The 15,151-nt window shown below is 44.3% G+C and overlaps 1 protein-coding gene across 1 annotated transcript in view; it reads left to right on the forward strand.

Moving 5' to 3' along the window:
• EXOC4 (exocyst complex component 4) overlaps window positions 1-15,151 on the forward strand; it is a 635,584-nt gene that overhangs the window by 236,603 nt on the left and 383,830 nt on the right. The gene's annotated exons all lie outside the window — the stretch shown is intronic.

Raw genomic sequence — 15,151 nt, forward strand, 5'->3', positions numbered from 1 at the left:
AGGCACTGTGTAAATATTAGACTGTAGGTGGTATATATATTTTATTGTGTTTTATATTTTGATAGTATCTTTAAATGGGTTAATTTCGTACATACGCTTACAAGAATAAACCTCATCCTACTGCCAAGGTATGTTGACGATGATCTCAAGTTCTCACATTTACTGGTATTGCTCTTCTCAACACCTGGATTGTTCCATGGGCGCCACCTCCTTCAGAATTTTATACAATGTAAAATGAATTTTGAACCTCTCAGGATGCGCCTAAGAATTTTTAAATCGGTTTGTGGTGGGATCATTTCTGCAGCTGCCATATTTTCTTGGTCTCTGATTGTATTGGTTGGTACTTGAGGGTCTTTTTTTCATACATAGTGCGGAATAGCCACTTGGCACTTCTATTAGTAGCGTTATTACATAAGTAATGCCACACTGGGAAAAGACCAAGGGTCCATCGAGCCCAGCATCCTGTCCACGACAGCGGCCAATCCAGGCCAAGGGCACCTGGCTAGCTTCCCAAACATACAAACATTTTATACATGTTATTCACAAAATTGTGGATTTTTCCCAAGTCCATTTAGTAGCGGTTTATGGACTTGTCCTTTAGGAAACCGTCTAACCCCTTTTTAAACTCTGCTAAGCTAACCGCCTTCACCATGTTCTCCAGCAACGAATTCCAGAGTTTAATTACACGTTGGGTGAAGAAATATTTTCTCCGGTTTGTTTTAAATTTACTACACTGTAGTTTCATCGCATGCCCCCTAGTCCTAGTATTTTTGGAAAGCGTGAACAGACGCTTCACATCCACCTGTTCCACTCCACTCATTATTTTATATACCTCTATCATGTCTCCCCCTCAGCCGTCTCTTCTCCAAGCTGAAAAGCCCTAGCCCTATTCTTTTCCTTTTCTCCTGTTCCCCCCATCCGGCTTTCTTGGTGGGGTGAGGCTGGGAATGGGAATGTTCAAGGTGATCCGCAACATCTCTGCCTTCCCCAGTTTTGTCCAGGTAGTGATCCCAGCCTGTTACATGACTTCCAGTGGGTGACGTACTTTCTTTATTCTTTGATTCTGAATACATTTTTTTCGACATCGTACCCAGTCATAAGATGTGCAGCCATTTCCAGAATCTGCTTTTGTCTGTCTTACTGAATTTTTAAAAAAATGCTGACTGTGAACCATCTTGTCTGTAATTATCAGTCCCTCATCTTTAGGTTTAAGTTCGTCTGTCATTAATCATTTATATGTCAGGTTTTGATTACGTGTAATTGCTGAAGTAAGTTCTCTAAATTTCCTGCTGTCTTTGTGCTTTAGCCAATTTTCCCCTAGTTTGTTAATATTATTTTTTTGTCTTTTTTTAATTTTTATTGAAAACAAGCCAAATTACAGCCAAAACATAACAGCTAATTTTATTTTTTCAAGAGCTTTTTTCTCTTTTTATTCTTCCAAAGTAGGCCGGCCTAACCCTTTAGATAAATTAGGCAGTCACTTGGGGCAGCTACAGTCAAAGCAAAAGAACAGTGAGGCTGTCAAAACCTAACTCAAAGAATCACCAGTCCGTACTTTTACCTGCAGGAAGACTGGGCAATTTTCAAACAGCTCATGTATAGAAGAAAAACAACTTTGGGTGGCTAAAAAATTTTTTAAAATCACCATCCCGCTGATAATAACAAATGGGGAAAAAGCCTCAAGGTGCTGCAGGATCCAACTCTGATCTCACTAGCAACACGTACTCCCGTTGACCAGTTACTGGTCTTAAGGGGATTCGTACCTCAGCATAGGCAAAAAAAACCAATGTTTTTAAACATTTTGTGTTGAATTAATGTTTAAAAACATTGGGGGGTTTTTTGCCTATGCTGAGGTACGAATCCCCTTAAGACCAGTAATTGGTCAACGGGAGTACGTGTTGCTAGTGAGATCAGAGTTGGATCCTGCAGCACCTTGAGGCTTTTTCCCCATTTGTTATTATCAGCGGGAGGGTGATTTTTAAAAACAATTTTAGCCACCCGAAGTTGTTTTTCTTCCATACATGAGCAGTGGGAAGCATTCTGTGTTGATAACTATATATTATAGCTTATCCTACCACCACTTATTAATTTCAATTTTCAAACAAACAGCCCATTAGTCCAAATTGCTTTTGGAAATTAAAGCTTCATTCTGTTTCTGAGTCTGACGTCCTGTACAACGTGCAGCGACGTCAGACTCAAAAGAAGCTTTCGTCGGCGCCAGCTTCAGTGGAAAAATGAAAGGACCTCGGCTTGGCTGGCGGGGGTTGGGGGTCCCCCGCCAGCTGACGGAATTCTTAAAGGCAGCCGGCAGAGGCAGGAGGACCCGGACCTCGGCTGGCGGGGGTTGGGGTCCTCCGCCAGCGAAGGTAGGCGAGCAACGGAGGGGGAGGTTTGGCAATGGCAGCGGCTGGGGGGAGGGGGATCGGCAATGGCGGCGGCGGCAGGGGGGGGCTATAATGTGCCCCCTCACTCTGGCCATGGCCCTGGCCCCCCCTACCGCCGCAGTTCAGATACGCCCCTGGTGGTTTATAGAATACACACTTAAGCGGAGAGTCTTGCGTAAGTTTAGGTGCGGCCATTTGCACCAGTGAAAACATGGTGCAAATTTCCGCACCTAAAATTTATACACGGAGCATAATTATTCTGTAGTTACGCTTGTAACTTGAAGCCACACCCCCTTTCCGCCCTGAAATACCCCCGACCACCTCCTTTTTTGGACTGCGCATAAATTTAGGGTTGTTGGTCCCAATTAACTCTAATTAGTGCCAATAATTGCTTGTTCAAAAGCCAGTTATTGGCACTGATTGGCTTGTTATTCAATTAAATTGCGCACACAAATTGAGAATGCGCCTAAATTTGCACGCATAATTTTTGGCGACCTTTACAGAATCAGGGGGATGATGTCTAAATATATGTTTTCATAGGATTGTTCTGGGAGTGGTGGTGTGGGAATGATCGTGATTCTTGAGCTTAATCATCGAAACTGCGGGGGATGGGATGCTAGTAGGTATAAGTCGGTTGAGAGGAGGTGCAAGACCAAAGTTTCTCCTAGTTCACCTAATACTCTCAATGCAACAGCACTGCGTCTAAACTGTGTTGCTGTTTTCCTCAGATGTTCTATTGGGAGTCTCACTCATTCCTGTCTAGGTTTAAGGATGGAAGTCATCACTTTGGTATCAAATTACAGAAAATTATGTTCTGGTAAATAAATAAAATATCTAGCATCTTAAGGATCTTGCGAACTGAGCATTTTCCCATAGGAAAAACGTTTAGAACGTAAGCCACCAAATAACTGAAAATCATCCACTGGGCAAAGTTTCAAATGTTCAAATAGGTAAAATATTTTTTTCCTTTTTAATGACCTAAAGGTCGTTAAAGAAAAAATCTAAACTGATGACTTTTGATTAGACTAACTCAGCGTTTCCCAAACTGTGCACCACAGAGCACTCACTGGGGTGCCGCGGCAAATCCTGACCTCCCACCCGAACCGCTACTGAGGACAGCAGATGACAGAAAATCAAATAGAAAAAAAAAGTAAGCGCAGGGCTGCAGCAGCCTTCAAGCATGTGCTGTCAGTTCTACCGGTCCTCTACCCCTGGAACTGGAAGTTGACGTCAGCGGGGGCAGAGGACCAGCATAGCCAACAGCGCATGTCTGAAGGCTGCTGTGGCCCTGCGCAGTTTTTTTTTTTGGGGGGGGGGGTTGTTGTGTGCCACTGGGGACAGGGAGCAGGAGGTGTCCGGGACTTGCAGAGGTGACTTCCAAGGAGGCTTAGTGCATTCCTGCAAATGTATGAACTCTGCAATGACATCTGTCACCGACACTTGAATTTCTTGAAGAAGCAGATTTGGCAAGAGGATTGTTGACTGCATGTCCTAAGGGGTGAGAGGGTGGAGAGGGGGATGTGATGAAATGGAGCTGCTATTTCCAAGACATCCTTTCAGAGCCCAGCCTAGCATTTCTTGCATTGGGGGTAGACTTTCCCCAAAGATAGATCTGGAGAAATGTGAGCTATAGGACTTACTATACTGCCTGGAGAAATTGAAATTTTTGTGAGGTCTGTCCTCAGAAGAAGTTCTCTTCATATTGTCATTTTTAAAATTCTGTTTAGCTAGGCTGCGTAGAGAGGGGCATAACCAGCAGAAGAAAGGAGATGTTGATGCCCCTCTACAAGTCATTGGTGAGGCCCCACTTGGAGTATTATGTTCAGTTTTGGAAGCCGTATCTTGCTAAAGATGTAAAAAGACTGGAAGTGGTGCAAAGAAAAACTTTGAAAATGGTATGGGATTTGTGTTGCAAACTGTACGAGGAGAGACTTGCTGACCTTAACATGTATACCTTGGAGGAAAGGAGAAACAGGGGTGACATAATACAGACGTTCAAATATTTGAAAGGTATTAATCTGCAAATGAACCTTTTTCGGAGACGGGAAGTCGGTAGAACTAGAGGACATGAATTGCGGTTGAAGGGGGACAGAATCAAAAATATGTCAGGAAGTATTTTTTCACGGATAGGGTGGTGGATATGTGGAATGCCCTCCCGCGGGAGGTTGTGGAGATGAAAACAGTAATGGAATTCAAACATGCATGGGATAAACACAAAGGAATCCTGTTTAGAAGGAATGGTTCCGTGGAATCTTAGCGGAGATTGGGTGGCGACGCCAGTAATTGGAAACAAAACGGGAGCTGGGCAGACTTCTACGGTCTATGCCCTGATCGTGACTGAATAGATAGGGATGGGCTGGAGTGTAAATTTTAAGGGGCTTCGATGTTAGCTTCAGAACTTAGTACAAGAACAGTACTGGGCAGACTTCTACGGTCTGTGGCCTGAGAATGGCAAGGACATATCAAACTCGGGTATACATATAAAGTATCACATACCATATAAAATGAGTTTATCTTGTTGGGCAGACTGGATGGACCGTACAGGTGTTTATCTGCCGTCATTTACTATGTTACTATGTTTTTTATTAGAACGCATTTTATTAAAGAATGTAATGCTTTCAAAATCTGCACCCTGGTTCACAAAATTATCTACTGTGAAGCCCCGGGATATATGACGAACTTGATCGATCTACCAGCTAGAAACACATCCGAATCAACACGAACATATTTAAATCTGCACTACCCAAGCTGCAAAGGACTTAAATATAAATCAACTTACGCATCCAGTTTTTCCTACGTAAGCACACAACTGTGGAACGCATTACCGAAAGCCTTGAAAACGACATACGACCACCTCAACTTCTGGAAAACACTAAAACCTAACCTGTTTAAAAAGGCATACCCTTTTGTTCACTCCGGTGTCGGAAAACGCCTCTCCGGTACTATGTAAGCCACATTGAGCCTACGTATAGGTGGGAAAATGTGGGATACAAATGTAACAAATAAATAAATTAGCATTTATAAAGGCTGTGCTTCCAAGGCTAGCATTAATGAGGTCTGAATCATTGCGAGTATCTCATCCTACAACAGCTGGTTTCTATGATTCATTTTGGTTGGTTGTTATGTTACTGCAGATAAAGTCTATATACACCCTGGCACTGTTACATTTGTGCAGAGAAAAGGTTGGAGACCTGCAGTGCCGTAGCGAGGGCGGCTGACACCCGGGGCGGGTCACCGCTGCGCACCCCCCCCGGGTGCAGCACGGCGCCCCCCCACCCTCGGCCCGCACCCTCCCCGGAGCGCATTCTTACTTCGTTTAGAAGCGAGGGGCGGGCAGGAGGGCTGATCCGCCCCCGAGTCCACGTCGCTGGGAGCTGCGTCGGCTCCATTGGTTCCTTGCTCTCTCTGCCCCGGAACAGGAAGTAACCTGTTCCGGGGCAGAGGGAGCAAGGAACTAACGGAGACGACCCCCCCCTCCCAGCGGCGTGCACCCGGGGCGGACTGCCCCACCGCCCCCCCTTCCTACGCCAGTGGAGACCTGTGTTGCCGGGGGAGGGTGCCGCAAAAACTTGCTTGGACACGAAGGGTGCCGTGAACTGAAAAGATTTGGGAAGCACTGGACCAAATTAATACATTTCTTAACTTTCTCTGGGGAGTTATATTCCCCTGACTGGTCTGATCATTTTGTTTTAAAAGAGGGATGGCATTTGATATACCCCCTTTCTGTGGTTACAATCAAAGCAGTTTACATATTAAATGCAGCTATTGATTTGCCCAGAGTCACAGGGAGCCGCAGTGGGAATTGAACCCAATCCCCCTGATTCTCAGGCCCCTGCACTAGCCGTTAGGCTACTTGTCCACTCCTAGGTAAGGGAAGTGTTGGCTCCCAAATGCTGGTCAAGAGATAAGTTAGACCAATAAAAAATATTGGGTGTTAGTTTTTGGTAGATGCCAAGAAAACAAATATATTTCTGAAAAGTCTGCATGGAAAAGTGCCTACAACGTATATCAATTATAGCTTATGTTTTAAGAGACATTCCCTGTAATACATCTGAAGCTCTGGAAACAGCTGTGTTGTAAATGGTATTACAAATCGTAATCCACAGGGTGGCACCTGATTGACAACACATAACAGCACAAAGCCTTTATCATGTCATAACCAATATAGACCAGTCGGATGCAGTAAGTGACACTGTGACAAGACCAATGAATTGCAGAGCAGAAGCCTATAAACTGCTTTCTCATTAAATACTGCACTGTGTATAAAGTTTGCTCCCAACACATCTGTCTTCTTATGATCCTGTAAGTCATAAGTAATTTAAAAAAAAAAAAAACCACCAGCCCTTCAAAGAATGTACATCCTAGCGGAAGAATAGCCAAAGTCCTATAGCCACCATCGTAATTTTTTTTTTTTTTTGTTACATTTGTACCCCTCGCTTTCCCACTCATGGCAGGCTCAATGCGGCTTAGGGGCAATGGAGGGTTAAGTGACTTGCCCAGAGTTCCTCAGGACCAAAGTCCACCACCCTAACCACTAGGCCACTCCTTCACTGTTGCTACTATTTGAGATTCTACATGGAATGTTGCTATTCCACTAGCAATGTTCCATGTAGAAGTCGGCCCTTGCAGATCACCAATGTGGCCGCGCAGGCTTCTGCTTCTGTGAGTCTGACGTCCTGCACGTATGTGCAGGACGTCAGACTCACAGAAACAGAAGCCTGCGCAGCCTTCTACATGGAATGTTGCTAGTGGAATAGTAACATTCCATGTGAATCTCCAACAGTAGCAACATTCCATGTAGAATCTCCAATAGTATCTATTTTATTTTTGTTACATTTGTACCCTGCGCTTTCCCACTCATGGCAGGCTCAATGCAGCTTACATGGGGCAATGGAGGGTTAAGTGACTTGCCCAGAGTCACAAGGAGCTGCCTATGCCTGAAGTGGGAATTGAACTCAAAGTCCACCACCCTAACCACTAGGCCACTCCTCCACTGTTGCTACTATTTGAGATTCTACATGGAATGTTGCTATTCCACTAGCAACATTCCATGTAGAAGTTGGCCCTTGCAGATCACCAATGTGGCCGCGCAGGCTTCTGCTTCTGTGAGTCTGACATCCTGCACGTACTAGTGGAATAGCAACATTCCATGTAGAATCTCCAATAGTATCTATTTTATTTTTGTTACATTTGTACCCTGCGCTTTCCCACTCATGGCAGGCTCAATGCAGCTTACATGGGGCAATGGAGGGTTAAGTGACTTGCCCAGAGTCACAAGGAGCTGCCTGTGCCTGAAGTGGGAATCGAACTCAGTTCCTCAGTTCCCCAGGACCAAAGTCCACCACCCTAACCACTAGGCCACTCCTCCACTGTTGCTACTATTTGAGATTCTACATGGAATGTTGCTATTCCACTAGCAACATTCCATGTAGAAGACGACCCTTGCAGATCACCAATGTGGCCGCGCAGGCTTCTGCTTCTGTGAGTCTGACGTCCTGCACGTACGTGCAGGACGTCAGACTCACAGAAACAGAAGCCTGCGCAGCCTTCTACATGGAATGTTGCTAGTGGAATAACAACATTCCATGTAGAATCTCCAATAGTAGCAACATTCCATGTAGAATCTCCAATAGTATCTATTTTATTTTTGTTACATTTGTACCCTGCGCTTTCCCACTCATGGCAGGCTCAATGCGGCTTACATGGGGCAATGGAGGGTTAAGTGACTTGCCCAGAGTCACAAGGAGCTGCCTGTGCCTGAAGTGGGAATCAAACTCAGTTCCTCAGGACCAAAGTCCACCACCCTTAACCACTAGGCCACTCCTCCACTGTTGCTACTATTTGAGATTCTACATGGAATGTTGCTATTCCAGCTATTCCACTAGCAACATTCCATGTAGAAGTCGGCCCCTGCAGATCACCAATGTGGCCGCGCAGACTTCTACATGGAATGTTGGGAATAGCAACATTCCATGTAGAATCTCCAATAGTAGCAACATTCCATGTAGAATCTCCAATAGTATCTATTTTATTTTGTTACATTTGTACCCTGCGCTTTCCCACTCATGGCAGGCTCAATGCGGCTTACATGGGGCAATGGAGGGTTAAGTGACTTGCCCAGAGTCACAAGGAGCTGCCTGTGCCTGAAGTGGGAATCAAACTCAGTTCCTCAGGACCAAAGTCCACCACCCTTAACCACTAGGCCACTCCTCCACTGTTGCTACTATTTGAGATTCTACATGGAATGTTGCTATTCCAGCTATTCCACTAGCAACATTCCATGTAGAAGTCGGCCCCTGCAGATCACCAATGTGGCCGCGCAGACTTCTACATGGAATGTTGGGAATAGCAACATTCCATGTAGAATCTCCAATAGTAGCAACATTCCATGTAGAATCTCCAATAGTATCTATTTTATTTTTGTTACATTTGTACCCTGCGCTTTCCCACTCATGGCAGGCTCAATGCGGCTTACATGGGGCAATGGAGGGTTAAGTGACTTGCCCAGAGTCACAAGGAGCTGCCTTTGCCTGAAGTGGGAATCAAACTCAGTTCCTCAGTTCCCCAGGACCAAAGTCCACCACCCTAACCGCTAGGCCACTCCTTTGTCCTGCACATTAAGCATTTGTGAAACTAGCTGCAGACAGAGAACCGTTTTACTTAACTTTTCTTCCACCTCCACTCCTGGTACCCTTCTTTTGGGGATTGCTACTGTTTTAGGACTGCTGTGAATGTTTTGCTCAGATTCTTGTTTAGACTGCATCATCTGTATTCAAGAGCTTTGGTATATTGAGGAGGCTGAGGGGAAAATCACATAAATATTAAATAATTAAAAATTATTAAATAATAATAAAAAAAAAGCTGAAGAAAAAAAACCTCATTATTTTTGTAATGTAAATGAAGGCCGTGTGTCATGGCCAAGGCAAATCTGTATGATGGAATCATTTAATGATCGTATTCTCTGCTCCTATGAGATGGACAAGAGTGAATATTCATAGAGTGCCATTAAAAAATTAATGATACGTTTATTTTGACTTTAAGTTTCTAAGTACTCAGAAAATACTTTCATGTAAAGGTAACGAAGAGCAGAGGAGATTGCTCCGGGGGACTGACCTCGCGCTGCTACTCACATCTATCTGGGAGCCCTAAAGGATTTATTCTGTGTTAATTAAAGTACTCCTACCTCTCAGCTCTCCCACAGAGATAGCAGGCAGAAACAAAGCTTGCCAGCCATATTTTATAGGAGCTGTCTAAAACGCTGGCTGTACTGACGAACTGCAGCTGAATGGCTCTCATTTATAGCAATTTAAATTCTTTGGTGGGAAAATTACCTTAAATCAGAAAGTTATTACTTCTGCGGTTGTAGAATTATGTACCGTGCATAATTAATTCCTATCCTCAGGAGTTTCCTAACACATTCCTTATTCGGGTTCAGGAAGTTTTAGTGGCATGACAATTTGTAGTCGCGTTGCCCAAATCGCAAAAAGCTGATAACTTTAAAATAACCTCCTTTCTTTCCAGAAAAAAATATTTTGATAGCCATGATAAAATATATTGACAAAAAAAAAAAATAAGACCTGGAAATAAGGACATACCTTGAATGTTGTATGTAGTTCTGGGTTGGCCAGTCTCCAAAAGTATGTAGCACAGATACAATTTTTAAAAAAGGTACAAAGAAGTGTGAAAAAATGATAAAAGGGATGGGACCTTGTCTTATGAAGCAAAACAAGGTAGTGACTTCAGCCTACAAAAGAGAAAACTGATAAGTGGCTATGATAGAAGCTTATAAAATCATGAGTGGGGCGGAACGGTTGTTTAATTTTTCGAACAATACGAAAACAAGAGGACATGCCTCAAAATTGATGACCAGAGGACTGAAACCATATTGTAAACAGATTTTTTTTTTCAAGCTGAACATCATTAAGCTTTAAAATCTTTTGCTAGAGGATGTGGTCAAGGTAACCAACATAGTAGGATTCAAAAGAAATTTGGGTATGTTCCAATAAGAAAGTACATAAGTACATAAGTACATAAGTAGTGCCATACTGGGAAAGACCAAAGGTCCATCTAGCCCAGCATCCTGTCACCGACAGTGGCCAATCCAGGTCAAGGGCACCTGGCACGCTCCCCAAACGTAAAAACATTCCAGACAAGTTATACCTAAAAATGCGGAATTTTTCCAAGTCCATTTAATAGCGGTCTATGGACTTGTCCTTTAGGAATCTATCTAACCCCTTTTTAAACTCCGTCAAGCTAACCGCCCGTACCACGTTCTCCGGCAACGAATTCCAGAGTCTAATTACACGTTGGGTGAAGAAAAATTTTCTCCGATTCGTTTTAAATTTACCACACTGTAGCTTCAACTCATGCCCTCTAGTCCTAGTATTTTTGGATAGCGTGAACAGTCCGTTAAAAATGATTACCTACGTAGACTTGGGGTGGGGCTATTGCTTCTCCCTGGAAATGAGTTATGATTCTGCCCGATGGTAGGCTACTGTAGGAGAGAGGATGCCAGTCTCGATGGACCTCGGTCTGACCCAGCATGACTTTTCTTGTGCTCTTATGTCAGAAGACACAGCTGACCCACAAATATTGTAAGTTGCTATTGTAAGCAGTCTGCTACTGCTGGGAAGATAAATCCCTTCGGTTCTCCTTTTACATTGACTATAGACCCTTTTAACGTGAAACAATATTTATTGATGACATCACAAATTCAAACAATGTGCTCATACACAATTTCTAGCAAACAAGCACCAGCAGATACTATAAGGACGTTATCAAGCTTTTACAGGGAAAATTCCACGTGCAATTTCTCGTCATCAAGTTTTTTCCTCGTTCCACTCTATCCCCCACCCCCCCATCCCACTCCAGAATCCTATCCCGCCCTTAAACATTGTGTCCAACTGAGTAAAAGAGTGTATTCCTGTCCCATCCAAACTGCGAATATCAACATAGTTTTAAGATTCTGCGATGTAGACCGGACCTTTACCCTTCAGGTCCCAACCTACCCATTTATGATACATACCCTTCCCCCTGTACCCTTCCACCCTAACCCTACCCTTTGATTGCTGGTCACCTCCTACCCAGCCACCCTCAATGGCCCAGTGAAAATCTATTCAAAATTTGACTTCAAGCCATAGGTGAGGACTACAGACCCTTCTATTAAAAATAATTTTGATTTTGGATGCGTTTCCCATTTGGAGTATCTTATGATTATTTTTTCCCCTTAAACAGCTCCCTGTTCGGTTTTTTTCTCTGCACAGTTCAAGGGGACCCTACTTGCAGCAATCCTCCTGCATCATGATCTCAGGGCACCCTCTTTGAAACCCTTGGGGGTCCTTTTACTAAGGCGCACTGAAACATAGCCTGCGCTAGTGTAGGTGCATGTTTTGGATGCGTGCAGATCCATTTTTCAGCGCGCCTGCAAAAAAGGCCTTTTTTGGGGGGGGGGGGCCAAAAACGGACATGCGGCAAAATAAAAATTGGCACACGCCTATTTTGGGCCTGAGACCTTACCGCCACCCATTGACTTAGCATTAAGGTCTTGCGTGTTAACCGGCCGGTAATCGTCAGCACACGTACACTGCCGATTACCGCCCGGTTAGCGCCATGTAGAAGAAAATTTTAAAAATTTCACGCCGCGTGTATCAGACGAACGTTAAAAAATGGAATTACCACCTGGGGCATGCGGTAGCTCCAAATTATTATTATTATTTATTACATTTGTACCCCGCGCTTTCCCACACATAGCAGGTTCAACGCGGCTTACATAGTAAATAGAATTACAAAGTTCTTGTAAGGAGAAATATTACAGACTATAGTAAACATAGCAAAGGCCTTAAGAATATATGAATTGAATACGGAAAGGTGCAAACAAAGAAAGTGTAAGTAAAAGAAAAGGGAGTGGGGGGTATGGAATAGGGAAGATGGTGAAGAAGGACTAGGGCCCTGATGGCGAACCTATGACACGCGTGTCAGCACTGACACGCATAGCCATTTTTGATGACACGCGGCGCCGCCGCAGTGTGGTCCGCCCTCCCTCCTCGCTCCCGGAAACTAACCTTAAAACCTCCTTTCACGTCGCAGCAAGCAGCAGCAGGACAGGCCAATCCTTCCTTCCTTGTCCTGACCTCACCTGACGTAACGTCCGCGAGGGCGGAGCACAGAAGGAAGGAGGAGAGGTCTGTCCTGCTGCTGCTTGCTGCGACGTGAAAGGAGGCTTTAAGGTTAGTTCTGGGCCCGGTAGCGGGTGGAGAGGGGGCCCGGCGACCTCAGGTGGACAGCGATCTCGGGTAGGGGGGGCCCGGGGGCGGTCCTAGTAGCAGTGATTTTTCTTTAAGTGACACACCACCCGAGTTATGCTTGATTTTTTTGGTGAATTTTGACACACCAAGCTCAAAAGGTTGCCCATCACTGGACTAGGGGATAAGCACGAAGGAGAATTGAGAGATATGGTCTAAGATATAATCATGATCAGAACAGGAGTCATGTGGGTGGGCTTATATGGTTAGGTCGGGTCATTTGGGTAAGCTTGCTTGAAGAGAGAGGTTTTCAGATTGACACTCGTAGTCATAGGAGCCAACTTTTCAAAATTATTGGGGGTGCTAAGCCCAATGGAAATAACCTCTCCCTGGACACATACAAGGAATTTTGTCAATATTGGGGGTGCTCAAGCACCCACAGAGTCGGCTCCAATGCTCGTAGTCACTTACGTTCCTTAGTAAAAGGGCCCCTTGGCTTAGAAATCTTTAGCAACCAGCAGGCTTCACTGCAGAGTGCAGCACCTTACATCTCCCATCCTCTGGAGCTGTAAATGCCATAGCACCAAAGTTCGTAGGCCACAATCAGATGGATGAGTGGGAGCAGGTGTGGGTCTCAAAGTGAACTTCTTTGTTGCAGCATGCTGCAGTGCCACAGGCTGAGTATTTGCAGGCATGCGCTTGAGCAGGGAAGAAAGAAAAATGTGCGGGAGTCGGAGAAGCTGCATTGCCACATTAGACTAAATTCCCATTTCTGCTCTATATAACGGACTCCCGAAGAGAGCACTGTTTGCCTTAAGAGGAGTGAAAATGAATTGCTTCCTGTCGAGAGCTGAAGGCTGCGTAGGCACTGCCACATTCACACCGAACTTAACTAAACAGCAGTTGGATTAGTTTTAGCAGATTTTCTCTGGAGGGAAGATTGTGTAGTGCAATTTTGTCACAAAAATATGCTGCTTGGGTTTCCTTATTCCCTTGAGAATTTGACAAATCTGCTTCCACTGCTGTGCAAGCGTCTCTGTCATTTCTTTCTATAAAATTGCATCTTTGTCTGTGAACTGGTAACAAATAACTGGCTTCTGCTGTAAATAGACTGTGTAAAGCAGAAACACTACCTGAATTCTGCAGCGTACCAGCTTACCAAGGTCTCTGATCTCCTGGTTTTGATCTTATTACAAGACGGCTGAGGGGAGATATGATAGAGGTCTATAAAATAATGAGTGGCGTGGAACAGGTAGACGTGAATCACTTGTTTACTCTTTCCAAAAATACTAGGACTAGGAGGCACACAGTGAAGCTACTAAGTAGTAAATTTAAACAAACCGAAGATATTATTTCTTTACTCAACGTATAATTAAACTCTGGAATTCATTCCCAGAGAATGTGGTAAAAGCAGTTAGCGTAGCAGGGTTTAAAAAAAGTTTGGATAGCTTCCTAAAAGAAAAGTCCATAAGCCATTATTAAGATGGACTTGGGGAAAATTCACTGTTTATTTCTAGGATAAGCAGTATAAAATGTATTGTACTGTTTTGGGATCTTGCCAGGTACTTGTGACCTGGATTGGCCACTGTTGGAAACAGGATGCTTGGCTTGATGGACCTTCGGTCTGTCCTAGTATGGCAGTGCTTATGTTCTTATGATTTTATTGTTGATGTCTCACTAAGGTTCTGTTCTTAGACTTGTAGACTGTCAGATTAAAAGGTGTGCACCCCTGATTTTCACCATGACCCCCATTTCTAAAGTCAGTGGCTACAGGAACACATACGATTGGAGGGGGCCAAACAAATCAATTTTTGATTCTACTCCAAGCTCTCTAGTTGCTGATCCTGTATTGTGCAAAATATTGATCTGGCCATGATCCTACTGGCTCACCGTAATGCTTTTTTCAGAACTTAACAGTGAATTCGTATTTCATAGGTATTAGTGTGATGCCTGCATGTGGAGGTCTGGTGAAGGATAGTGATCCATAAACTTAAGTACAGATAGCCTTCACTCATCCATTTTCCTCGGAAACAGAGCTAATGTTCCTAGTGCTCCCCTGTAATATTTAAATTGGTCCAATCAATGCCTGTGTCAAGCATCTCATTACTTCAATTCCTTCCCTACCCACCCCCTTTCCTCCATGCTGGGCCTGCAGCTACTACTACTACTTAACACTTCTAGAGCGCTACTAGGGTTACGCAGCGCTGTACAATTTAACAAAGAGAGACAGTCCCTGCTCAAAGAGCTTACAATCTAATAGACAAGTGAACGGTCGGTCCGATAGGGGCAGTCAAATTGGGGCAGTCTGGATTCACTGAACGGTAAGGGTTAGGTGCCGAACGCAGCATTGAAGAGGTGGGCTTTAAGCAAACACTTGAAGCTACCACCACCAGCTTATCTTCACCTGGGCCAGAAACCTTTATTGGGCCTTCAACAGAGGCCCATGCTGTACTGCTGCCATGTCCTACCCCCTCCAGCCATTTTCTGTCAGAGGGGGCGGGGCTAAAGTCCTGGCCTGGCAAAGCC

This window comes from Microcaecilia unicolor, chromosome 10 (genome assembly GCF_901765095.1).
Source record: "Microcaecilia unicolor chromosome 10, aMicUni1.1, whole genome shotgun sequence".
Lineage (NCBI taxonomy): Eukaryota > Metazoa > Chordata > Amphibia > Gymnophiona > Siphonopidae > Microcaecilia > Microcaecilia unicolor.